Source organism: Hypanus sabinus, chromosome 18 (assembly GCF_030144855.1).
Source record: "Hypanus sabinus isolate sHypSab1 chromosome 18, sHypSab1.hap1, whole genome shotgun sequence".
Lineage (NCBI taxonomy): Eukaryota > Metazoa > Chordata > Chondrichthyes > Myliobatiformes > Dasyatidae > Hypanus > Hypanus sabinus.
Window position 1 is genome coordinate 57163356 of NC_082723.1, and position 26722 is coordinate 57190077.

The window sequence follows — 26722 nt, forward strand, 5'->3', positions numbered from 1 at the left end:
ATATGAGAGAATTCACCCTGCAGTTTGAGAGGGAGAAGCTAAAGTCAAATGTATCAGTGTAACAGTGGAGTAAAGGGACGTACTGAGACATGAGAGAGGAGTTGGCCAAAGTTGATTGGAAGGGGACACTAGCGGGAATGATGGTGGAGCAGCAATGGCTGGAATTTCTGGGAGCAATTCAGAAGATGCAGGATAGATGAATCCAAGACAAAGATGCATTCTAATGGTGTGATTTCACAACTGTGATTGACAAGGGAAGTCAAAACCAACGTAAAAGCAAACAAAAGGACATAGAACAGTGCAAAAATTAATGAAAAGGTAAATGATTGGTAAGGTAATAAAGGCCATAAGGACAAAAAATGTGAAATATGAAGATATTCTAGCCAATAATATCAAAGAGGACACCAGTATGTAAGACATCAGGAGGCAGACGTGATTTGCTACCAGGTCTAAGGTGAGGGTGCTCAGGGAACAGGAAGGGTTGAAAGTGGCTAAAACGCCTGGACCATGGACCAGATAGTCTACACACCAGGGTTCTGAAAGAGGTGTCATGAAGAAACTGTGGAGGCATTAGTAATGACTTTCAAGAATCAGTAGATTCTGGTCCAGAGGACTGGAACATGGCAAATGTGAATCTGTGGAATTTTTTGCCACAGGTGGATGTGGAGGCCAAGACATTGGGTGTATTTAAGAAAGTGGTTGATAAATTATTGATTAGTCAGGGCATGAAGGGGAGAAGGCAGAAGATTGGGGCTGAGCTGAAAATGGATCAGCCATGATGAAATGGCAGAGCAGACTCATTGGCCCAAATGGCCCAATTGTACTCCTATATCTTCTGGTCTTCTGGCCTTATAACATTAACTGTGCTATTCATATATGGTCTTTTTCAATTATGAACTTCAGATTTTAAAATCCTTGGACCTTCAATGTTCTTCTTAATTTCTAGTTTTTCTAGGGATTCTTTATAGTTGCTCAGATTCCTGGTTTAACCATTCTTCTTTGGCTTTTTTGACATAAGCTTTTAACTTTTTTATCTAAGGACATATTCTATAGTATTTGCCTTCTTCCATTAGACTTTTGATTTCATCTGTCATCCATTTATTCTTTCTGCTTTTTTTTCTTTTTTAGGAATCACTGACTTTGCTGATTCTACCAAGGCATCCTTTAGCGAGTTAAACTTCATTTCTATATGATTGCTATCACCTTCAACAGTTTCTGTTTCTAGACTTTGAAATCTATTCCTTACTTCAATTGTAAACTTTTACCTTAAGTTTTCTTCTTAACTAATTGCAAGTAGTCAAGGGATTGTTCAAGTTTTTGCCTCTTTAGTTTTTTAAGTTTTACTTTATTTTAAAATCTGAAGTTCGTAATGTGATAAACAAGATGAAGGAAGGAAAGGCAGCAGGTCCTGATGAATTAGTAATAGAGCAAATTATTGCCTTTGAAGATTATGGAATTGAAAAACTTGCTGATTTAATCAATGACATTTATGAGACTGGAATAATACCAGAAGAGAAGCAAAAAACAGTATTTATCACTCTTCCTAGGAAACCTGGATCAACAGAATATGAATTACATAGGACCATAAGTTTAATGAGCCATTTCACTAAGATACTTCTAAGAATTTTGCTGACAAGAGCTAAATGTAAGATACAAGCTGAAATAAGTAAAGAACAATGTAGTTTTGTGAAAGACGAAGGTACAAGAAACACGATATTGATATTAAGGATACTATCAGAATGAGCTATTCAAGTGCAAAAAGATCTGTTTGTTTGTTTGTTTTATCAACTACACAAAAGCATTTGATGAAGTGAAGCACAATGTTATTCGAAATATTACAGGAAACTCTAGATCTGGATTCAAAAGACCTCCGCCTAATCAGAAATCTGTACTGGGAACAAACTGCCGTTGTACGAATAGATGGAGAAGTGAGTCGGTTTGCGAAAATCAAGAGAGGCATTAGGCAAGGGTAAGTTTTCTCCCCTGATTTGTTTAATGTTTACAGTGAAACAATATCACAAAAAATAAGAGACATCTTGGGAATCAAGGTTGGAGGTGAAAACATCAATAATTTTAGATATGTGGATGACTCAGTGTTAATTGCAAGTAGGGAGGAAGAACTTATCATGGTCTGGTCCGTGAAGTCCGCATTCTGGTTCACGGTCCAGTCCATGGACTCCAGACTCCGGGACTTCTGGCTGTCACTTGTTTCAGTTGGGCGTAATCATAGGCACCTGATGCTTGTTTGGGGCTGGGAATTTAAGTGGCCCTGAGTTCAAGTGTGGTTGGTGGTTCATCTCATCAGTATCCTGTCCTTACCTCTAGGGTGAGTTAGGCTGGCTTTCCTGTTATGCTGTGGTTGGATCTGCCTCTTCTTGTCTTTGCCTCTGTTGGGTAAGCCAGGCTGTCTTTGCCGTTACCCTGAGGCAGGACTGTTCCCTTCCCTTCCCTTCACCTTCCTCCTGAAGCTTTGCCTGTGTCCTCGCCTGTATCGCTGTCAAGTTCTACCACCAGAGCAAAAACAAAGCTTTGCTGTGTCTAGATAAGGAAATGTCTATCGTTGTTTAGAACTGTCTCTGTGTCCACACCTTTGCTAGGTAGGACTGGCCATTTGCTGCTACCTTGTGTTGGGAACCGTCTCTCTGTGTACGAGTCCCAGTCCTACATCCTGCTCGCTAGGTGGGGTCCTGACTCTGTGTAGAGCCCCGGCCCCAAGTCCTGTTCCTAAGGTGGGGTCCTGGCTCTGTGTTCCATGTCCTTGTGTTCCTGCCCTTCTCAAGACCAAGGCTCCGTGTTCCTGACCCTCTCAAGACCAAGGCTCTGTGTTCCTGCCCCTCTCAAGACCAAGGCTCAGTGTTCCTGCCCCTCTCAAGACCAAGGCTCTGTGTTCCTGCCCCTCTCAAGACCAAGGCTCTGTGTTCCTGCCCCTCTCAAGACCAAGGCTCAGTGTTCCTGCCCCTCTCAAGACCAAGGCTCTGTGTTCCTGACCCTCTCAAGACCAAGGCTCTGTGTTCCTGACCCTCTCAAGACCAAGGCTCTGTGTTCCTGCTCTCGCAAGACCAAGTCAAGGCTTTGGGGTCTTGTCCTTTTGCTACTGAGGAAGCTGGGTGACATCAGATGGCAGGTGCGACATGGACACCAAAAGAAGAATAACGATGGCAAAAGACACCATTACAAGAATGAAGAGTATACTGACCAACACTAAACTAGGCATGACAATCCACCTCAGAGCACTGAAATATTACGTTTATCCAGCGATGCTATATGGCTCAGAATGTTGGACAATATCTAGTAACATGAGGAAACAAATTGAAGCAGCAGAGATGTGATTTTTGAGGAGGATGTAAAGGATATCATGGACAAAACGAATGTCTAATGAGGAAGTCATGAACAGAGCAAGCACAAAAAGAGAAATGACGTATGAGATTATGAAAAGGCAATGTGACTTCATTGGACATTGATTAGGAAAGAGGAGTTAGAATGCATGGTAATTATGGGAAAGATTGAAGGGAAGAAAGCAAGAGGAAGGCAAAGACAAATGATGATGCAGACAGCAGCCAGAAAACTGGAAATGAATACCAATGAATTGATCCACTTGACCCAAAACAGGAGTGTGTGGGCCATGGCAGTCAAAGCTCAAGCTGGGCATGGCATCTGCTGATGATGATATGTTCTTATAACAACATTCTTTTTCACCCTACAGAGGTACTCCAGAACACAGGTTATCCATACAGATACACAACCCTGTTCTCATTGGTCCATTGATATACAACATTTGATGCACACAGTAATGCTGAATAAGTTCAATATAGATTGTACATATCTCTGCTTTCCTATCAAATTTATGAAAAATTAACTTGGTTTTATGTCATAATTTCAGCTAAAGTGAACTCAGAATGAATAACTCATTATAAACATTATCTGAAAGTTTGTGGAGGCATTTCACTGATGGACAATTTGCATCTGCTATCATCAAACGCACCAGCCTCCCAACACATGATTAAAGTGAGTTGAGACACCTCACTGCAGTGAAAAGTAAGAACATCCCAGGAACACTTGTCCTTAGCATCTGTGGAACCAAGTATGATGACGTGTCTTCAACATGAAGCTTAAACCCACTCTGCTGTTGCTACAGATGCTGCCTGGCCTTCCCAGTGTTTCTTACATCATCTCCTTGTGAATCTTATAATCAGCATTCCAGTATATTTACAACCAGGATCAAATGTAAAGTGCCCGGCAGCAAATGAATGCCCTGCAGAATCATTTGGGGTCTTTCACTCTGAACCATCCAGTGCTCTCATTGGCCCTCCATCATTCAATCACACATGGAAAATCTGGCATTCACAAAGGGAAACATCTCACTGGTGCTTGGTTCCAGAAGATGGTTCCTCTGCACGTTGTTGAAAAGTTTTGACCCCTCGTGGTGGGGAGTTTATTTTCATGAACCTATGAATAGCACTGACAGTGGGCATTGACACAGCATCACTGGTGTCACATGTTGCAGGGTATCGGATAGAGAATCACAGAGGCACCGAGGGGCAGAGTAGGAGGAGTGAGCAGAGGGAGGATGGGAAATGTTCACAAATGAGAGGGTTTGAAAGGTGGAGGAAAATAGAGAAGCAGGGTTGGTGAGACAGGCTCTTCCGGGTCAGTCACCAAAGTCACAAAATTTCCCCCTCTTCCCTCAGCAGCACTACACTCTTGAGTCGATTCATATTCTCCCGACTCTCTCAGATCAGCTGCTTTCTTCATTTGAATAATAGGAACAGACAGAAGAAATGGGAGTACAATAAAAGCTTCTAGACTTTACGGGGAAGGAGTTGAGATGTGACATTGTCTCGATTGATTATTATCTGGAGCCCCAAGAACAAACCTGATGGTTACTAGAGTGATAAACAATAAAGATATACCTGGAAGCTGAGGTGGGGAGAAACAACTCTGAGATGTGATGATAGGAGGGTATTTAAAGGATAGGAGGAATGGCAGTTCATCTCTCAACATCATAGCTGCAATAACGAAGGCATTCTCCCTTCTTAGGCTTTTGGTCGTGTTGTCTGTGGTCACCCTCCATTCTGCTGGGGCAAGTGAGTGACTCCAACACTGATTCTCTCTTCCTCTGCAGCTTAGTCTCAGCCAAGCCCCAGCCCAGTATTGAATCCTCAGGAATTGAGCATGGCAGGCAGAGGTGATGAGAGAATGTAGCTGCACCTCCCAAGTCATAATCTGTGTCCGTGCTGCCATTCTCCAGGCCAGTAAAGGACGACACCTCTGCTCCAACCTCAGTGTGTTCAGCAGTGCTGAATGTGTTTAGGAGAAACAGCAGCTCATCCTTCCAACAAATCCCAACTTCATTTATCATTGAGATGGATGGAGTCACTGAACAATCTAAAATTCTGAATAATACCTGAAGAGCACAATATCAGACAAATTGTTTCTTGCTTTCAGTGTGGGAGGAAAAAGGAGAGTTTGTCCACGCCAACGCTTCCATTTCTGGTGGAATTAACAGAAGGGATAAAGTTACTGGACAAATTACTGATGGATGGATGGATGGATGGAGGGAGAGGGAGTTTACAGGTCAACAGTGTGGCAGAGACCATGGGCTTCAAAGATTGGTTCTGTCTTCTGTAAAACCTGAGAAAAACATTGAACTTCCTGCACTGCCCAAGTTTTAGAAGCAAGAGAACAGAACAGTCATCTTTGACAAAGGGCTGTGGGTGATCCAAGTGCAACAGTTCAGAGGGTGGGGTGGAGGAAGTGGACACACAATTTGTGGAAAATAGAATTAACAAGAAGTCATTCTTTAACAGATGACCCAGTCCATTGCTGAAAGTGTGCGGGTGTCAGGAATTGTAGAGGAGACTTGACCCAAATGTGGAGCAACAGAGACTATTTCGTGGGGATTGATCAATTTAATAATAAACTGCAAAATTACAATCTATGAGGGGCCACAAAGCAAGAGAGAACAGACACTCAACACTGACATGGAAACAAGGTAATAGATGATGAGGAGCAAATGGTTGAGGCTGGCTGATTCGTATGAAAGAACAAGTATTGTGGATGAGAGCAAGCTTTAAATAGGCTGCAGGTGATGAGTTGAAAATGAGTGGTAGGTGACTCCTGTTATCTGGGTGGAGACTAGATGGTTCCAGCTTGTGCAGGCCTGACAACAGGTGCTGGATACTGAAATGAGATCAGAGTCACAGATACAGGTCCACAGGAAACTGGTGATGTTTACTAATGTTGTCATGTAAGTTGGTGCTGGTTCATTAATAACACATCAGCCTGGCAGAGACACTGTGTCTTTACACCACAGTCCATCTATTCATTACTCACCTTGCTGTTATACCATGCACACATTGTCCATTCTGGATTCAGTGCAGTGGGGAACATTAAACAGAGGGACAGGCAGCCATTTCTGAAATAGTCAACTCTGAGTGGTCAGGATACCTTACACCCTGTTGTATTTATTCCAGATGAGACCCTGCGTGAGGAGTACGAGTCCGACTCTGCCCCTGAGGGAGCTCGACATGCGAGAACTGGATAAGTATTCACATCCCCTTCTGTCTCTCCCTGCGCTGACAGTGATGTGTGAGGTTCCCCTCCCACCACTTCCCTGGCTCTGCTCTGGGAACAGCTTCTCCAACAATGGGTTACATTGATGTTTTTAATCTGACACTGGAGAGACAATGGAGAACAGTGTTCTGATGGGGGACATGAAGCAGGGTGGGACAGGGGAGGGAGATGTGTCAAATACTCAACTGTGGTCCAGATGGTTCCAGTCTGTGCAGCAGATTCAGGGTAGAAACATAAGGAATCAGCTCAATTCAATGGCAACACATCACTGTCTGTCTATTACAGAAGAGGCACTGCAGGAGTTGTTTGGTTCCCAGTACGAGGTTTGCTAACCACTGAATGGAAAATTGGTAAGTGTCTGCAATGGGACAATATCTTCAGGAAGAGGCTGGTCACTCTGAAACTGTGGCTTAGCACAGCTAATGGAGCTGAAGCTTCATGGTTTCATTACCCATGTTTGATCCTGATGTCCAGTGCTGTCAGTGTGAAATTTCTATCATTACACTGATGGGACATTTAACAGATTCTCAGATAGGCACATGGATGAAGGAAAAATGGAGGGCTATGTGAGAGGGAAGGAAAAGGTTAGATTGATTTTAGTGTAGTTAAAAAATCCACACTACATTGTGGGCCAAAGAACATACACTGTTCTATGTTCTATGTTGAATGTTGTAAGGAAGGAAGTTGGATTTGTTTGATTCTGAGAGTGGCATCAGTTGCATCTTGTTAGTTCAGTCTGTAGGGGGTGAGATGCACGGGCTGCCTGGACCTCACTGAATTGGGTGAGGGGCTGAGCGGTCTCCTCCTGGTCCTGTTGTGATCTTTGGTCTGGGCAGAATACGGAATCTTCATGTGCATCAGTTTTGTTTATTGACGCCAGGTGACACAGAGAGTAATGTCAGCATTTCTTCACCATTCTGAAATGCCCCTGAACTGATCCCTGCACTGGGGGAAGAGGGCTAGTTAATAGTGGAACACACTGGTATTCTAGGGCCTACTCTGGTGTGTTATTTAAAGATTCTGTCAAAGGAAGAATGAAATGTGCGAGTATCTATTTTCTGATGTCAGTGTGGCTCTAAATTTGCTTCATTGCTGTGCAAACCCCAGTGCTCAGTGACACATAGTGACTGTGTAGCAAATACAGGACTCTGAACACTAATGAGGGTCACCTCACATTGTCTCTCGTTTCATTGGCCAATGGACAAACAGCTGCAGAAACATAAATGGTTAATTGATTTCCTCGAGGAAGTCTGAAAAACAAACAAACAAAAACAGTAAGTATTTCCTTTGAAATTTGAATGAATGAAAATCAACAGTGATGTGTGGATTAAGGATGGACATGTGGGGCAATGGAGATCAGTCTGACCTCAGTGATTGGGAAGATTTTGGAGTTGATCGTTAAGGATGTGGTTTTGGAGTACTTGGAGATATGTGCCAAAGTCAGCATTACTTCCTGAAGAGAAAATCTTGCCTGACAAAATCTATTGGAATTCTTTGAAGAAATAACTAGCAGGATGGACAAAAGAATATTGGTGGATTTTGTGTATTTGCAATTTCAGAAGGCTTTTGGCAAGGTGATGCACACGAGGCTGCTTAACAAGTTAAGAGCCCGTCATATTAGATGAAGGTTATTAGCATGGATAGAGGAATAGCTGATTATCAGGATCCAATGAATTGGAATAAAGGGAGCCTTTTCTGCTTGCTTCCAGTGATTAGTGGTGTTCCACAGGGTCTGTGTTGGGACCGCTTCTTTTATATATCAATGATTTATATGATTTGAAGGAATTGATGGCTCTGTGGCCAAGTTTATGGACAATCCCAAGATAGGTGGAAGGGCAGATAGTTTTGAGGAAGCAGAGAGGCTGCAGAAAGACTTGGGTAAATGGGCAAACATGTGGCAGATGAAACACAGTATCGGGAATTGTATTGTCATGCACTGTGGTAAAAGAACTAAGAGCACAGACTATTTTCCACATGGAGAGAAAATTAAAAATTCTGAGGTGCAAAGGGACTTGGGAGTGCTCAAGCAGGATTCCCTGAAGGTTAATTTACAGTTTGAATTGGTAGTGAGGAAGGCAAATACAATGTGAGGTTCATTTTAAGAGGACCGGAATATAAAAGCAAACATGTTGAGGTTTGATAAAGCACTGGTGAGGCCTTATTTGAAGTACAGCGAATATTTTTAGGCCCTTATTGAAGAAAGGATGTGCTGATATTGGAAAGCATTCGGTGAACGTTAATGAAAATTATTGCAGCATTTGTCTTGTCTTGTCTTGTCCATACTGCACCAACTGCCGCCACTGGGCCATAAACGTGCAGGAGCAGTGTGTGGTTCAGTGCCTTGCTCAAGGACACATACGCTGCCTCGGCTGAGGCTCGAACTAACGACCTTCAGTTCGCTAGTCCAAAGCCTTAACCACTTGGCCATGCGCATTTGATGGCTCATCATCATTTACTCAATGGAATTCAGAAGAAAGAAGGGGGATCTCATTGAAACCTAAAGGCTTCAATAGTGTTGATGTGGAGATGTTTCCTATGGCGGGAGACAACACAACCTCAGAATAGAGGGACATCCATTTAGAACAGTGATGAGGACAAATTTCTTTAGCCAGAGAGTGGTAAATCTGTGAAATTTGTTGTCACAGATGGAAGTGGAGGCCGAGTCATTGGGTGTATTTAAGGCAGTAGTTGATAGATTATTGATTAGTCAGGGAATGAAGGGATATGGGGAGAAGGGAGAAGAATGGGGCTGAGAGGAAAATGGATCAGCCATGATGAAATGGCAGAGCAGACTCATAGGGCCAAATGGCCCAATTCTGCTCCTATATCTTATGGCCTTCTGATCTTATAACATAACCTGCGCTATTAGCGTTCATATACAGTCTTATAACAACGTTCTTTTTCACCCTGCAGAAGCACACCAGAACATGGGTTATCCAAACAGATACACAAGGTCCATTGATGTACAACACCTGGTGCACACAGTAATACTGAATAAGTTCAATATGGATTGTACATATCTCTGATTTACAATCAAATTTATGCAAAAAATTAATTTAGTTTTATTTCCTCAGTTCAGGTGAAGTGAATGCAGAATGAATAATTCATTATAAACATAAACTGGTAAAGATTATAGGGACATTTTACTCATGAAAAATTGGTGTTCAGCTATCGTCAAACAACCAGCCTCCAAACACACGATTAATGGGAGTTGAAGACCCTCACTGCAGTGAAAAATAACAATATTCCAGGAACACTAGTTCTTAGCATCTGTGGAACCAATTATGATGACGTGTCTTCAACATGAAACTTTAACCCACTCTGCAGTTGCTACAGATGCTGCCTGGCCTGCCAACTATTTCCTGTTTCATCTCCTTGTAAATTGTATGATCAACATTCTAGTATGTTTACAATTAGGTACAAATGTAAACTGCCCGGCAGCAAATGAACACCCTGCAGCATCATTTGGTGTCTTTCACTCTTAACTGCCCAGTGCTCTCATTGGCCCTCCATTTTTCAGTCACACATGGAAAATTTGGTCTTCACACAGTGAAACTGCTCACTGGTGCTTGTTTCCAGAAGATGGCTCCTCTGCACTTTGTGGAAGTTTTGACTCTTCATGGTGGGGAGTTGATGTTCATGAACCGGTGAATAGCACTGACAGTGGACATTGACACAGCATCACTGGTGTCACATGTTGCAGGGAATCGGATAGAGAATCACAGAGGCACCGAGGGACAGTGTAGGAAGAGTGAACAGAGGGAGGATGGGAAATGTTCACAAATGAGAGGGTTTGAAAGGTGGAGGGAAATAGAGAAGCAGGGTTGGTGAGACAGGATCTTCCGAGTCAGTCACCAAAGCCAGTGGGGTGGACGAAGAAGGGTGGGAGAGGATTCATTCTGATCAGAGGTCCAAGTTGCCAGCTGAGGAATGTATTGGAAATGAAATCTGTCAGAGGCTGTGGGGGTAGTGTGGATGAAGCCTACAGGGAGATGAAGACCAATACTGGGACTGAAATCTCATACAAGAGAATGTAATACAACATGAAGCAGTGATGGTTTCAGTGACTGACGTTAGTTCTTTAATCTCACAACTCCAGAGAGACGGGTTAGATCCTGACCCTGATACTGTCTGTGCGGATTTGTACTGTCTCCCAGTGACTCTGTGGTTTACTCCTGGTGATCTGGTTTTCTCCCACATCCCAGAGAAGTGAATGCTGGGAGGTTAATTGGTTCCTGTAAATCAGCCCTGGTGTAAGTGGTAAGAAGGATAATTTGGGGTGAATTGCTGGACATTGAGAGACAGTGATTATGTTGCTGTGAAATGGGCGTAATCAGATTAATGAGACAGCCTGCATTTACACTGTGGGTCCAATAGTCTTCCGGTGTTGTAGAAAAATACAAGAGAATATATGGGACAGGAGTTCGGAGAACAGGATTTCCTTGTGTGGAGGAGACCACTCTGCAGATAAAAGTGCTTGGTTCAATATGGAATTTTTTTTATCTGAGATGATGAATACTAATTTTGGGTTCCTGATTTTGTTTTGGTGAAATACTTGGTCCTGGAGCTGAAAAGGATCTGGTTTTTGAAGATCTGTTGATGTGGACCAGAATAATTACGTCTCTCTCACACCTCAGATACTGCCTAAACAGTTCAATATTTACAGTATATGCAGTTCTGATCACTGGGGTTTGAAGTTTGGTCCTGGGTCACACCAGTCCCAATGTTCTCTGTGGTGTGGTGCAGTGTGAATGTGGGTAGACGGGGGGGGGGGGGGGGGGGGTGGATGAGGAAGCAGAGCTGGTGAAGGTGGGTCCCATTGGATCACAGACTGGGGCAAGAAGGGATATATAACAGTGAGTACACAGACCGATCCACAATGTGGGGTGAAGAAGTTGGTTCTGAGCAGAGAAACTGTTTTCCTTAAGTAAGACGAGCTCTCAGTGATATCAAGATCAAGGTCAGGGCAGCAAACCCATATTGACTGAGTTCAAAGCATTCCAGAGGTGGGCACGAGGACGGATGGAGTTACCCTGAGGTGAAGTGGGAACCTGAGACTGAGTCTGGGAAAAGTGAGGAACACTGACGCAGGAAAGGGAAAAGTGTTGTAACTGATCCGGAGGTGGTCTTATGTGAGACAAACCTCTATGATTTCACCTCAGGTGTGTCTGAAGCCGTGGTGAACCTGGGATTATTTTAATCACAATTTCCCCCCTTCCCTCAGCAGCACTGCACTCTTGGGTCTGTTCATATTCCCCTAACTCTCTCAGATCAGCCGTTTTCTTCATTTGAATAACAAGAACAGACATAAGAAATGGAAGAACAATAAAAGCTTTTACATTATGTGGGGAGATATTTGAGGTGTGACATTATCTCAACTGATTATTACCTGGAATCCAAAACCACAACCTGGTGGTTATCAGTGTGACAAACGATAAAGATATTCCTGGAATCTGAGGTGGGGAGGAACAGCTCTGAGATGTGATGAGAGGAGGGTATTTAAAGGACGGGAGGAACGGCAGCTCACCACTCGACATCACAGCTGCAATAATGAAGGCATTCTCCCTTCTCGGGCTTTTGGTCATGTTGTCTGTGGTTGCCCTCCATTCTGCTGGGGCAGGTGAGTGACTCCAACACCGATTCTCTCTTCCTGTGCAGTCCAGTCTCACTCAAGCCCCAGCCCAGTATTGAATCCTCAGGGATTGAGCGTGGCTGGCAGAGGTGATGAGAGAATGTAGCTGCACCTCCCAAGTTACAGTCCGTGTCCATGTTGCCATTCTCCGGGGCAGTAAAGAAGGACGACACCTCTGCTCCAACCTCAGTGTGTTCAGCGGTGCTGAATGTGTTTGGGAGAAACAGCAGCTCATCCTTCCAACAAATCCCAACTTCATTTATCATTGAGATGGATGGAGTCACTGAACAATCTGAAATTCTGAATAACATACAGACAGCACAAGGTAGCAATCAGACAAATTATTTGTTGCTTTCAGTGTGGTGGGAAAAGGGAGAGGCTGTCCACAATAATGTTTCCATTTCTGGTGGAATTGGCGGAAGGGATAAAGTTACTGGACAAGTGAACAATGGATAGATGGAGAGAGAGTTTACAGGTCAACAGTGGGGCAGAGACCACAGGCTTCAAAGATTGGTTCTGTCTTTTGTCAAACCTGAGAAAAACATTGAACTTCCTGCACTGCCCAAGTTTTAGAAACAAGAGAACAGAACAGTCATCTTTGACCAAGGCTGTGGGTGATCCAAGTGCAACAGTTCAGAGGGTGGGGTGGAGGAAGTGGACACACAATTTGTGGAAAATAGAATTAACAAGAAGTCAGTCTTTAACTGATGACCCAGTCCATTGGTGAAAGTGTGAAGGTGACAGGAATTGTAGAGGAGACTTGGAAATGAGTGTTAGGTGACTCCTGTTATCTGGGTGGAGACTAGGTGGTTCCAGCTTGTGCAGGCCTGACAACAGGTGCTGGATACTGAAATGACATCAGAGTCACAGATGCAGGTCCACAGGAAACTGGTGATGTTCACTAATGTTGTGGTGTAGATTGGTGCTGGTTCACTAATAAGACACCAGCCTGGCAGAGACTCTGTGTCTTTTCACCACCTTCCCAACTGTTCATTACTCACCTTGCTGTTATACCATGCGTTCATTGTCCATTCTGGATTCAGCTCAGTGGGGAACATTAACAGAGGGACAGGCAGCCATTTCAGAAATAGTCAACTCTGAGTGGTCAGGATACCTTACAGCCTGTTGTATATATTCCAGAGGAGGCCCAGCGTGAGGAGTACGAGTCCGACTCTGCCCTGAGGGAGCTCGACATGTGAGAACTGCGTAAGTATTCACATCCCCTTCTGCCTCTCCCTGTGCTGACAGTGACAGGTGAGGTTCCCCTCCCACCATTTCCCCGGCTCTACTCTGGGAGCAGCATCTACAACAGCGGGTAACATTGATGTTTTTAACCTGATGCTGGAGAGACAAAGGAGTAGAACAATGTTCTGAGGGGGGAGATGAGGCGGGAGGGAGGCAGGGGAGGGAGATGTGTCGAACTCTCAACTGTTGTCCAAATGGCTTCAGTCCGTGCAGCAGGTTCAGGGTAATCTAATGAGGAAACAGCCAAGATTCCCAGCTGTCTGTATTGAATGTAGAAACAATCACAGTGATCAGCTCAACTGAACACAACACATTGCTCTCTGTCTATTACAGAAGAGGCACTGCGGGAGCTGGTTGGTTCCCAGTACCAGGTTCGTGAACCACTGAATGGAAATCTGGGTAAGAGTCTGCAATGGGACAATATCTTCAGGAAGAGGTTGGTCCCTCTGAAACTGTGGCTTAGCACAGCTAGTGAAGCTGAAGCCTCATGGCTTCATGAATCGAGTTCGATCCTGACCTCCAGTGGTCTCTGTGTGGGTTTTGTATCATTTCACTGATGGCCTGGGCTTCCTCCAGACACTCCATTTTCCTACCACGTCACATGCATGTTCAGCTTGAAAGGTTAATTGCTGTCAATTCAAACTTGAGTTTCTAGAAAGTATTGGGACCAAGAGGCAAAGGAGAATAAAATGTAAAAGTAATAGCGAGAATCCACTGATAGACCGGATGGAACCCACTGCCTGAGTGTTGCTTCTGCCCAGAACATTTGCGGGGACTCCACAGCATCACAGTGGCATTCCGGGAGCAGTGTTGGAATCTGCAGTAAGATGCTGAACTTTAAATAACTTGAGAGACTGTGAGGATGAAGGAAGGAAGGAAGCTGGACTAGTTTGATCCTGAGAGTGACCTCAGTTGCATCTTGTTAGTTCGATCTGTGGGGAATGAGATGCACGGGCTGCCTGGACCCCACTGAATGGGTGAGGGGCTGAGCAGTCTCCTCCTGGTCCAGATGTGATCTTTGGTGTGGGCAGAATACGGAAACTTCATGTGCATCAGTTTTGTTTATTGATGCCAGGTGACACAGAGAGCAATGTCAGCATTTCTTCTCCATCCCAAAATGCCCCTGAACTGATCCCTGCACTGGGGGAAGAGGGCTAGTTAAGAGTGGAACACACTGGTATTCTTGGGCACATTGTGGTATTTTATTTAAAGGCTCTGCCAAAGAAAGAATGAAATGTGGGATTATTTATTTTCTGATGTCACTGTGGCTCTAACTTTGCTCCGTTACTCTGCAAACCCCAGTGCTCAGTGACACATAGTGACAGTGTAGCAAGTACAGAACTCTGAACACTAACGTGGGTCACCTCACATTCTTTCTCGTTTCATTGGCCAACAGATGAAAAGCTGCAGAGACGTGGAAAGGTGAAAGATTTTTTCAAGAGAATCGGAACAGGAATCAGTAAGTATTTCCTTTGAAATTTGAATGAATGAAGCAGAAAATACAGTTCATAGAATTAGGGACCCAAAAATGAAAATGATAAAATAATAAGCTAAGTGAAATTCAAGAACCTTTTGAAGTGTTTTACAAAACTCTATATTCCAAATTTCCCAGGGGAAGCATAACCCACATTGACACCTTCTTGAATTCTCTAGAGTTACCCACTTTAATCGAAGAACAAAATATAATGATGACTGCTGACATAACTGAAGTTGAATTAAAAGCTGCAATTAGTAGGCTTAAATTAAGCAAGTCACCAGGATCAGATGAGTGTACTGCAGAGTGTTACAAAGAACATATAAATTAGTTAAATCCTGTTTTACTCCCCACACTGAACTGGGCTCTAAAAAAGGCACAAATGCCACCCAGTTGGAAGGAAGCGATAATCTCAGCTATACTGAAAGAAGGCAAGGATAAAATGAAATGCGGGTTATTTAGACCAATATCTGTTCTTAATGTAGATTATAGATTATTTATCTCCATCGTGGCCAAATGATTAGAGGAGTTTCTACCCATACTGATACACAACAATCAGACAGGTTTTATACGACAACGCCAAACACAAGACAATATACAAAGGACACTTCACATTATGGATCACATACAAAAAATAAAATCAAAGCAATAGTGATAATCATGGACACTGAAAAGGCATTTGATTCGGTTAATTGGAATTTTCTTTACAGAGTTTTACATAGATTTGGTTTCCAAGACACAATTATTAAAACTATACAGACACTATATGACAACCCTACTGCTGGGATTAAAATCAAATCAATGGATATTTATCAAATAGTCTTACCCTAGAAAGGGGCACGCAACAGGGCTGTGCATGATCACCACTATTCTTCACATTATATCTCAAACCATTAGCTCAATACATCAGACAAAATGAAGATATCAGGGGAATTACTATTAAAAGGACAGAGCATGCATAAATTGGCTTGTTATACGGATGACATGTTGATCTATCTAGGGCAACCAACATACTCTTTACCTAAATTGATGCAATCCTTGAACAATATGGTCAATTAGCAGGATACAAGATCAACATAGATAAAACCCAATTATTTTCATATTATTATAGCCCACCAAGAGAAATTAAAAGTAGATATCCCTGGGCATGGCACACAGAGTCTTTCAAATATTTGGGCATCATTATGCCAAAAGATCTGGCAAAATTATCAGAATGCAATTATCAGCCGTTTTATAAAAAAATTAAGGAAGATATGACAAGAAGGAACCTGATTCCTTTTTTCAGTCTCAGTTCAAGGATTGAGTCTATTAAAATGAATATACTTCCCAGACTCTTATATCCCTTTCAGACCCTACCAATTGAGATTAATCATAATCAATTCAATGAATGGAACAAGATGTTATCAAGGTATATTTGGCAGGGAAAAAGGCCTAGCATTTGTCTCAAAACTTTGTAATTAGCAAAGGAAAAGGGGGATGGGGCCTACCTTCTCTTAGAGATTATTATTTTGCAGCACAGTTGAGAGCTGTGATATGTTGGTGTAACCCATCATATGACGCTCAATGGAAAAACATTGAGGAGCGGGTACTTCCCATCCCCATACAAGCAATTTTGGCTGATAACAAGCTGCAAAGGTACATAAATACTATTGATAACCTATGGGTGAAATTGACTCTTAACATATGGAAAACTACTATAAAAGAATATAATCTAGAGGAAGATATTGCAGTTCTTAAATGGTGTGCATATGACTCGGATTTTACACCAAATAAATTGGATGCTAGATTTAAGGACAGAACAGCTAAAGGAATAACAGTTCTTTGCAACATAATGAAAGAAGCAACACTGTTCAATTTTGAAATGCTTAAAGAGAATCACTTATCAGAAAAACAAGATTTTTATCACTATTTACAGATGCGACAATATGTTAATAAGACACTTAAAAATGTAACCAAGGCAAGTACATGCTTGATAGAACTATTTAGAAAAGCATATAATTCAGATAACAGTAGTAGAATCATTTCAAGCATGTATAAAGGGTTGTCAAATCTTCAAACACTATTGACTTCATACATTCAAACTAAATGTGAGAAGGAAGGAGGGATAATTATATCTGAGGAAGAATGGACAATAATATGGAGGTATCAATGGAAGTGTACCAGTTCACAGAAATGGAGGTAGCTTGGATGGAAAAACTTGATAAATATTTTATTACACCCTCTCAGAAATCCCATTATGGTAGTAACCTCCCTGTTTGCTGGTGAAATTGTGGAAATCAAAATGCAAATCATCATCATATTTTTTGGGACTGCCCTGTTATCAAAGACTATTGGAGCGGGATACACAATGCCCTACAAGACATCTTTAAATGTGAAATACCCTTGGAGAGTAAAACCATATATTTTGGATATACACCTCAAGAATGTTTGAAAAGAGATAAATATTTAATGAATATACTGTTGGTGGCTGGTAAAAAGACTGTTACTAGGAAATGGTTATCACAGGAGAGCCCAACTTTAAATGCATGGATGGAAATTACAATGGACATTTACAAAATGGAGAAGATAACAGCACCTGTTAATCATAAACTGGAAAAATTTGATTCATACTGGGAAAAATGGTTTAACTAAATAATGCCTCATAGCCCTGATTTTATTCTCACAAATTAATGAAAATGTTGTTAAAAAAAGATCACTCTCTACTTGTACATAGTTTTTTTCCTTTTGCTTGTTTTTTTCTTTCCACTCTTTTCTATAAGTATATACCTCAGATAAATACTATGTGGAGATTTGTGACATATATGATATATATGTACAATGTCTGAAATACATTTTATGGAAATGTTAAAAAAAGAAATTTGAATGCATGGAAATCAACAGTGATGTGAAGATTAAGGATGGACATTTGGGGCAATGGAGATCAGCATCATGGCAGAATTGGACATTTCTGGAATGCACTTGATACTGGGGAATGGATCCAATCTAATGGAGGGTACCTGGAGTTTAGGGAGTGGCATTCATTAGCTGGTGGGTGATAGGGTTCTGTGTGCATGTTGTCTGAGCAATGAGCCCAGTGGAAGCTTCACAGAAACGTGGAGAGGAGACATTTATGGGAACTGGGATATTTTCACTTCTGAAAGTTTTCAGTGCCTTTTGCGCGTTACTGTTAAAGGAACTGAAGTCTTGTTCAACAACAATTCTCTTTCCCCTTTACACACAGGCATAAAGCTCGCAGTCCGTGACTGACGGTAGCAATGTCAGAACCTTGTGACAACTCAGATTATCTGTGGGTCATTTTTTGATTCGAGATTACGAGAGGAAGTTGTAGTATTTGCTCATATACTATTGCGGTGTATAACGTATACCAGACAAACTGGAGGTATCTCCAGAAATGCAAGTGTCCGGTACATCGATTAAAGAAACTGCAACTTAAAAAAAAAGTTTAAATTGAATTTGTCAAATAGATAATATTATCTCTTATTTCAGAAAACATGATCAAAGATAAATTAAACAAACTTGCTGTTCTGGCTGAGTGATCTGCTGAACTTCTGGTAAGTACTGGACTTTCGCAGCTCCCCCAACCCAGAGCTGAACATGTCATTCAAATATTTACTGAAGGGTAAATGTGTGAGGAACGCAGCAAGTTATGGGGAAAAGGAAACGGTTATTGGAGGGTGGAATAGCTAGGAACAGAATACTGATAGAGGTCGTTCGTGGGCAAAGCTCATTCAGATGGAAGGCAAAGTCTGAGGTCATCCACCTTGGATCAAAGAGGAATAACTCCAAGAGCAGCTGTGGGCAATTGACTAGATTGATCACTACAATAGCATTGTTGCTCTGCAGCGTACTATTACGCTGATGCGTCTATGGCCACTCGGCTTACACATCCCTTCTCATTGCAACTTTCAAACATGTTCCGTTGTGGTGTCCATCCAATGTTCCTGTGATGCTCAACTCCAGAGAGCCCCTAGGGCAGATACCAACTCACTGTTTAACATCGGTGGACATCCTTGTTGTTCTGTGAAGGTCTTCAAATCAATGCCCATGCAGTCAGGAAGCAGCATTTAGAAAGTCTCATTCAGTTTCTGTTCCCTTGTTAATACACAGATTTCTCACTAATGTTACAAGGAATAATAAATGATTTCATTGCAATACAGAGCTATTACGAGGGATTTTGCTGCATGGTTTCGGTGTAATAAATGACGTTGTATTCCACAACAAGGTGCATGTGTTACCAGCATGGGATATCAGCCCACAACAGATACAAGAGACAATTCGGCAACTTAGGCAGAAACAAGAGACAAACAGTTTGCTGTGGAAATGCAGGGGATTGAGCAGCATCTGTGTGATGAAAGGAATTGTTGGCGTGTTGGTTCTTACTGACCAGTTCATTGTTTTGATCAGGTGTAATACAGAACTGTGGGACTCGTTACACAGACCTGGTGTAATACAAGACCAAAATGCTATAGGAGGGTTAACTCATCTGTTTTGTCTCTATTGCAGTTTAATCGATCCCATTCACCTCGAAGAGAAGGACCGTTTAAAGAATGCTGAAACTCTGAAATACAATGCTGCTTTAACAAGTGAAATTCCTGCTTCTCAGTTAGAAATCTCTGCTCATGGCTCAGTGAGACACTGAATTACTTCAACCTCAAGTGCAAGTTGTGAAAATTATTCCAGCCCCAATGATTAAAAATTAAAGATTGATATTTGAAATTACAGTTCTGATCAGTGACTGAAAACATCAAACTTCTCAGTTCCACGTGTCCGTTCGGGACACAGGGCAGAACCCTGGAAAACAGTGCTGGTTCGCTCCAATAACAATTGACTCCAGTCAGTCTTCACTTTAAAGATACACAGATTGAACGAGTGAAAGATAACACCATGATTTTGTAACATTTCAAAAATATATAATATCCTGTCCACATCAACAATGGAATCAGTGTCTCTGCTTCCTCCTTGTCTTGCTTGCCTGTGTGCTTATGTAATCTAAGTAAAGCAATTTAAAAAAATAATTAAACAATAAGTGAATGAAACAGTCGTTCCTCATTTTTTCCCTGAAATTTAGTTGCTACCTTTGGCTCCCATTATAACGTTGCAGCAGTGCAGCCAATCAGTGTTGTGCTTCACACAGCTGTACCGTCATGACTTGTATCAATGCCGCCCTGCTGCAGCACTTGTCACTCATTGTAATTGAAACATAGAAAACCTAAAGCACAATACAGGCCCTTCGGCCCACAAAGCTGTGCCGAATATGTCCTTACCTTAGAAATTACCTAGGCTTACCCATAGCCCTCTATTTTTCTGAGCTCCATGCACCTATCCAGGAGTCTCTTAAAAGACCCTATCGTTTCCGCCTCCACCATGGTTGCCAGCAGCCCATTCCACATGCTCACCACTCTCTGTGTAAAAAATCTTACCCCTGGCATCTCCTCTGTACCTACTTCCAAGCACCTTAAAAGTGTGCCCTCTTGTGCTAGCCATTTCAACCCTGGGAAACAGCCTCTGACTATCCACATGATCAATACCTCTCATTATCTTGTACACCGCTATCAGGTCACTTCTCACCCTCCATCGTTCCAAGCAGAAAAGGCCCAGTTCACTCAACCTATTCTCATAAGGCATGTACCCCAATCCAGGCAACATCCTTCTAAATCTCCTCTTCAACCTTTCTATGGTTTTCACATCCTTCCCTATAGTGAGGCAACCAAAATTGAGCACAGTACTCCAAGTGGGGTCTGACCAGGTACTATATAGCTGCAACATTACCTCTCAGCTCCTTAACTCAATCCCACGATTGATGAAGACCAATGCACCATATGCTTTCTTAACCACAGAGTCAACCTATGCAGCACCATCTGCTCCTTTCCTTATTGTCTACAATATTCATTGCCCTTCACCAACACCTGTCCGCTCACACCAAGATACTGGGGCATTTCTGTTGCTGCTAAGAGCGATTTAGTGGAGTGCTCTTTTTTATAACTATATAACCATATAACAATTACAGCATGGAAACAGGCCATCTCGGCCCTTCTACCTGCACTCAGTCCATAACCCTCCATTCCTTTCCTGTCCATATACCCATCCAATTTTTTTTAAATGACAAAATCGAACCTACCTCTACCACTTCTACTGGAAGCTCATTCCACACAGCTACCACTCTCTGAGTAAAGAAGTTCCCCCTTGTGTTACCCCTAAACTTTTGCCCCTTAACTCTCAACTCATGTCCTCTTGTTTGAATCTCCCCTACTCTCAATGGAAAAAGCCTATCTACGTCAACTCTATCTATCCCCCCATAATTTTAAGTACCTCTATCAATTTCCCCCCTCAACCTTCTACGCTCCAAAGATTAAAGACTTAACTTGTTCAACCTTTCTCTGTAACTTGGGTGCTGAAACCCAGGTAACATTCTAGTAAATCTCCTCTGTACTCTCTCTATTTTGTTGATATCTTTCCTATAATTCGGTGACCAGAACTGTACACAATACTCCAAATTTGGCCTCACCAATGCCTTGTACAATTTTAACATTACATCCCAACTCCTATACTGAATGCTCTAATTTATAAAGGCCAGCATACCAAAAGCTTTCTTCACCACCCTATCCACACAAGATTCAGGGAACTATGTACCATTATTCCTAGATCACTCTGTTCTACGGCATTCCTCAATGCCCTACCATTTACCATGTTACCTTGTTTTATCTTACTTCTAAGTATTGAAGCAAAATTAATCATTCAATATTTCCTGAAAATCTTTGGCATTCTTCTATCTTTTAATTGTCCTATTGCCATCCCATCCTTCAACTGACATTTGTACAATTCTTCACTATTTAGTCCCCAATGATTTCATATTTTCCCTTTGTCTTGCAAATGTATTCCTCTCATAATCTCTTGGTTGTGTATGTAATGGGTTTGAAATGTAAACTAATAAATCATCTGTATATAACAAAATCTTATGTAATTTATCCCCTCTGTTAATACCCTGCACAGAATTAGAATCCCTAAGGGTGATAACAAGTGGTTCTACAACCAAATTAAATAATAAAGGACTAAGAGGACATCCCTGGCGGGTTCCTCTATATAATCTAAAATAAGGAGACTTTTGACTATTAGTTATAACCGCAGCCACCAAGGTATGGTAAATCAATTTAATCCGGGAAATAAATCCCGAGCCAAAATTAAACCTCTTCAAAACCTGAAATAAATAAGGCCACTCCACCCTATCAAAGGCTTTCTCTGCATCCAGAGATACAATACATTCAGACTCTTTGACTGAGGGGGAATAAATGATATTTAACAATCTTCAAACATTAAAATGTGAGTACCTATTTTTAATAAATCCTGTTTGATCATTTGAGATAACATTAGGCAAAATATTCTCAAGTCTATTAGCTAGAATCTTGGAGAAAATTTTAAAATCTACATTCAATAAAGAAATAGGTCTATAGGATACACACTCCAGTGAGTCTTTTCCTTTTTTAAGAATCAATGAAATTAATGCCTCATAAAAAGTTTTTGAGAGGTTCCCAGAGGATATAGAATTGTAAATGTTTGATGAAGATGTGGTATAAGCATTTCATGAAAAGTCTTGTAAAATTCTACCATATAACCAGCGGGTCCCAGAGCTTTCCCTAAATGCATAGAGGATATAGCCTTGGCTATCTCCTCTTGTTTAATAGTGCATCTAATATATCAACATCTTGAGTCAAAATTTGAGGTATATTTAACCATTGCAAAAATCTATTCATAGTAATAGTCTTATCAATGAATTCAGATTTATAAAGATTAGAATAGAAATCCATAAATATCTTATTAATTTCATAAGGATCTAAAGTTTCAATTCTATCTGGTCTACGAATTTTTAAAATCTGTCTTCTGACCATCCCAGCTTTTAACTGACCCGCCAAAAGCTTAGCAGATTTTTCCCCATGTATATAAAATAAACTTCTGGATTTAAAAATTTGCTGTTCAATGGGAAAGGTCAGAAGAAAATCATACTGTGATTGAAGTTCGACCCTTTACTTATACAGATCCTCAGAAGGTTTAACTGAATATGCTTTATCTATCTCTTTAATTTTATTAATTAGCACTGACAATTCCACTTTAGTTTTCTTTCTCAAAGCTGCTGAATATGAGATTATCAGTCCCCTAAGAAAATATTTCAATGTGTCTCTTATAACCAGGTTTGACATTCCTTCAGTTGTATTAAATTCAAAAAATATAAAAATTTGTTCCTTAATAAAACTAACAAAAGCTGGAACATGTAACAATACGGGATTCAGTCTCCACTGTGACATTTTCAAACAGCTAACCGAAAGCTTCAGGGTTAACTTTAAAGGCGCGTGATCTGAGAGCGCAATGATGTCAAACACACACTCAACAACGGAATATAACAAACATGTATCTAACAAAAAGTAATCAATTCGAGAATACTTATGATGAACATGTGAGAAAAGAGAGAAATCTTTATCATTGGGGTGTTTATATCTCCAGATATCGACTAGGCCATATTCTAATAAAAAAGGATTAATACAGGCCGCCGCTTTATTAGGAAGCGATGGATTGGTTGATGACCTGTCAATCGCCGGATTTAAACAATTGAAGTCACCACCCATGATCAACTTATATTCATTCAAATTCGGTAGCTCAGAAAAAAAGTCTCTTAAAAAAATATCAGAATTATCTACATTAGGTGTGTATACACAAACACCAGAGCTACTTTTTGCTCGCATAATAAACCAGTAACAATTAATTATCTTTCAATCGAATCAGTAATAGTATTAAAGTGTACAAAAGGGATTTTAGGACTAAGAAATAGAGAAACGCCTTTTATTTTACTATCTGACAGCGAGTGGTACAAAGGTCCTTTCCAAAATTGGAAAAATCTGTCCTCATCCTGTTTCCGTATATGATTTTCTTGCGCAAATATAGTATCTGCATTGTGTTTTTAATTTTTTTTATTTTTTATTTATTAAATTTTAGAAATTACAAAGAATAAATGTGATGATAAAATAGTAAGAAAAGTAATATTAACCCTCCCCCCCCCTTAACCTTTGTCTAAAGAAAGAAAAAAAAAGGAAAGAAGAGAAAGATTGCCTGGATATTGGAGGATCCCCACATGTTCCATGGAGTTCAAAATAATTTTGTTATTTATTTTTACTTTCCCCAATTACTTTATAATTTTATCTTCAAAGGACCTATGTATTTAATCCTATCTTTTGTAAGTAATGGAACTAAATTTTTTAAAATATATCATATTCATTTCTTAGATTATACGTAATTTTTTCAAGTGGAATACAACTATGTATTTCATTATTCCAACGATCCATAGTTAAATATAAATCAGATTTCCAAGTAACTGCGATAACTTTTTTGGCTACTGCTAATGCAATTTTTATAAATTTTTTCTGATACTTATTCAATTTAAGTTTCGGTATTATCCCTTCCAATGTCTCCTAATAAAAATAATAGTGGTCTATGTGGGAGTTGTACTCCAGTAACTTGTTCCAATAAAAGTCTTAAATTTATCCAAAATGGTTGAATTTTAAAACAAGACCCAGTAGAATGTAAAAAAGTACCAATTTCTTGATTACATCGAAAACATTGGTCAGACATATTTGAATTTAATCTATTTATTTTCTGTGGTGTAATATATAATTGATGTAAAAAATTATATTGTATTAATCTAAGTCGAACATTTATTGACATGTAAATTTGATTTAGGAGGGTTGCAACTTCCAAATTTTAAGAATTATTATAAAGCAAATCAACTTAGATTTATTGCGTCTTTTTTTGATGAAGAAAAACCGGCATGGATTAGAATAGAATTAGATAAGATAGGAGAAAACATACCAGAAGATTTTATGTATAAAGGGGAATCCAAATGGATACAGGAAAAAAAAGAATCTCCTATATTAAGACACTTGATTGATTTATGGAATGAGATATGGACAATGAGATAAAGAAATCTTTATTAGCAAAAATAACTTTAATTCAAAATAGGCTTATTCCTTTTACAATGGATAATAAACTTTTACAGAATTGATTCCAAAAAGGGATTAAATATATAGGTGACTGTTTTGAAAGAGGTATATTGATGTCGTTTGATCAATTAAAACATAAATATAAAATATCAAATAACACTCTTTTCTGTTATTTTCAATTAAAAGCCTATTTACGAGAAAAGCTGGGTCAAACAATGTTGATACCAAAACCTAGTGAAATAGAAATATTAATTTAGAAAGGAAATATTAAAAAATTTACATCTTGTATGTATAATTTGATTCAAAATCAGACAATTAAATCAGGAATTCATAAATCAAGACAAAAATGGGAATCTGATTTGAATGTTAAAATTGATGGAAAAAACTGGTCAAGGTTATGTTCTGATAGTATGAGAAATACAATAAGTATTTTTAATTTCTTAAAAATCTTTTTATGCTAATGGGGTGATTGACATTGTTGCAATTCCAAGATATTATATTAATTTTATTAACATCCATGTTTAGAATTGAATTTAATATTATGTAAAAGAAATGTTACGCAAGCACAGATTAAACCAAAAGGCACGGATACAACCAGAAAGAGTGACGCATTTACGAGAAAAAAATCCATTAAAAGAACTGCCCAATTAAGAAAAAAACCTACTCTAATAGTCCCCTCCCCCTCCCAAAAGATAAGAAATCCAATGACCAATAGGCTGGCCACATGCTAAACTAATAACCCTTGACCCTATTCTCCATTTTGCAGCTATGCATATCAACTTAAAGCAAAAATCCCATGTAAAATAACCATAATAAAAAGCACAAACAAAGTTCAACTACTACCATGTTATGTCTAACAGTAATAAAAACATAATCGGCAATGGCCATCTTAAAATCAGCTAAAGTATCTTAATCACATATTCAAAAAAGAATAAATCTGAGCAAATAATATTACAGACAGAGCTCTTTCTTTGAAAAAAATGAATAAATGAATATATATATATATATAACAAACTTAAAACTATGTTAGTATTGAAACAAATAAAAGAAATAAAAAGGTTAATGCACAAATAAAAGATTAATCCTGTACGGACCATTAGAGTATAATACTATAAAAGTTCCCTACAAAACAGTTCTGTATATACTAAATATTAATAGGTAAAAAAAAGTTTAGTCAGCCATGTCCCATTCCAGAGACTAAAAAAAGTATAGAATAAACTTGTCAGAAGATCCATAAATATCTCATACAACAAAATACTTCAGAATTACCTATTGAGTAATCGGGTTAACTTTAAGATTTTATTCAGCAGGCTTAACTTTAAGATTTTTAATGTACTTGATGCACCATCAATAACTCTCTGAGATGTGAGGCGAGATATCGGCTTTTATTGACTGGAAGAAAGAACAAGCAGTAGTTGACCACCATGCTACATCCTGGAGACTGAGGGCAGGGCTCAGACCTCAATCGCCTTTATACCGGGGTCTGTGGGAGGAGCCACAGTCAGTGGGAGAGGCCACAGGAGCAGTCAGCGTGTCCAGACAGATATATGTAGTTCACCACAGTACTCCCATCCCTCTTGGAGAGAATAGATTCTCAATTACTGAGACTTTTCAGGATAGATTATCAGCCTTGCTGGGTTGTGAAGGGAGGGGTATAAATCTAATTTATACATTTCACTCATGACTTCTCGGTATTTCCTTCTTTCGGCAAAGATTTCAGGAGGATAATCTTCTTCTATACAAATTTCTGTTGATTTAAAGATTAACTTTCATTTTTTTCTGGCTTCTCAAAGTATGGCTTCCTTGGTTGTATAA

The 26722-nt window shown here is 40.1% G+C and overlaps 1 long non-coding RNA gene across 1 annotated transcript; it reads right to left on the bottom strand.

The window, feature by feature from the left end:
• Positions 1-1998: 1998 nt before the first annotated feature.
• Positions 1999-19752, bottom strand: LOC132407616 (uncharacterized). The gene is made up of 3 exons (XR_009516537.1): positions 16412-19752; positions 11963-12505; positions 1999-7823 (listed from the first exon to the last, which is right to left on the bottom strand). It is a non-coding gene; the product is annotated as an uncharacterized LOC132407616 (long non-coding RNA).
• Between the last annotated feature and the right edge of the window lie 6970 nt (positions 19753-26722).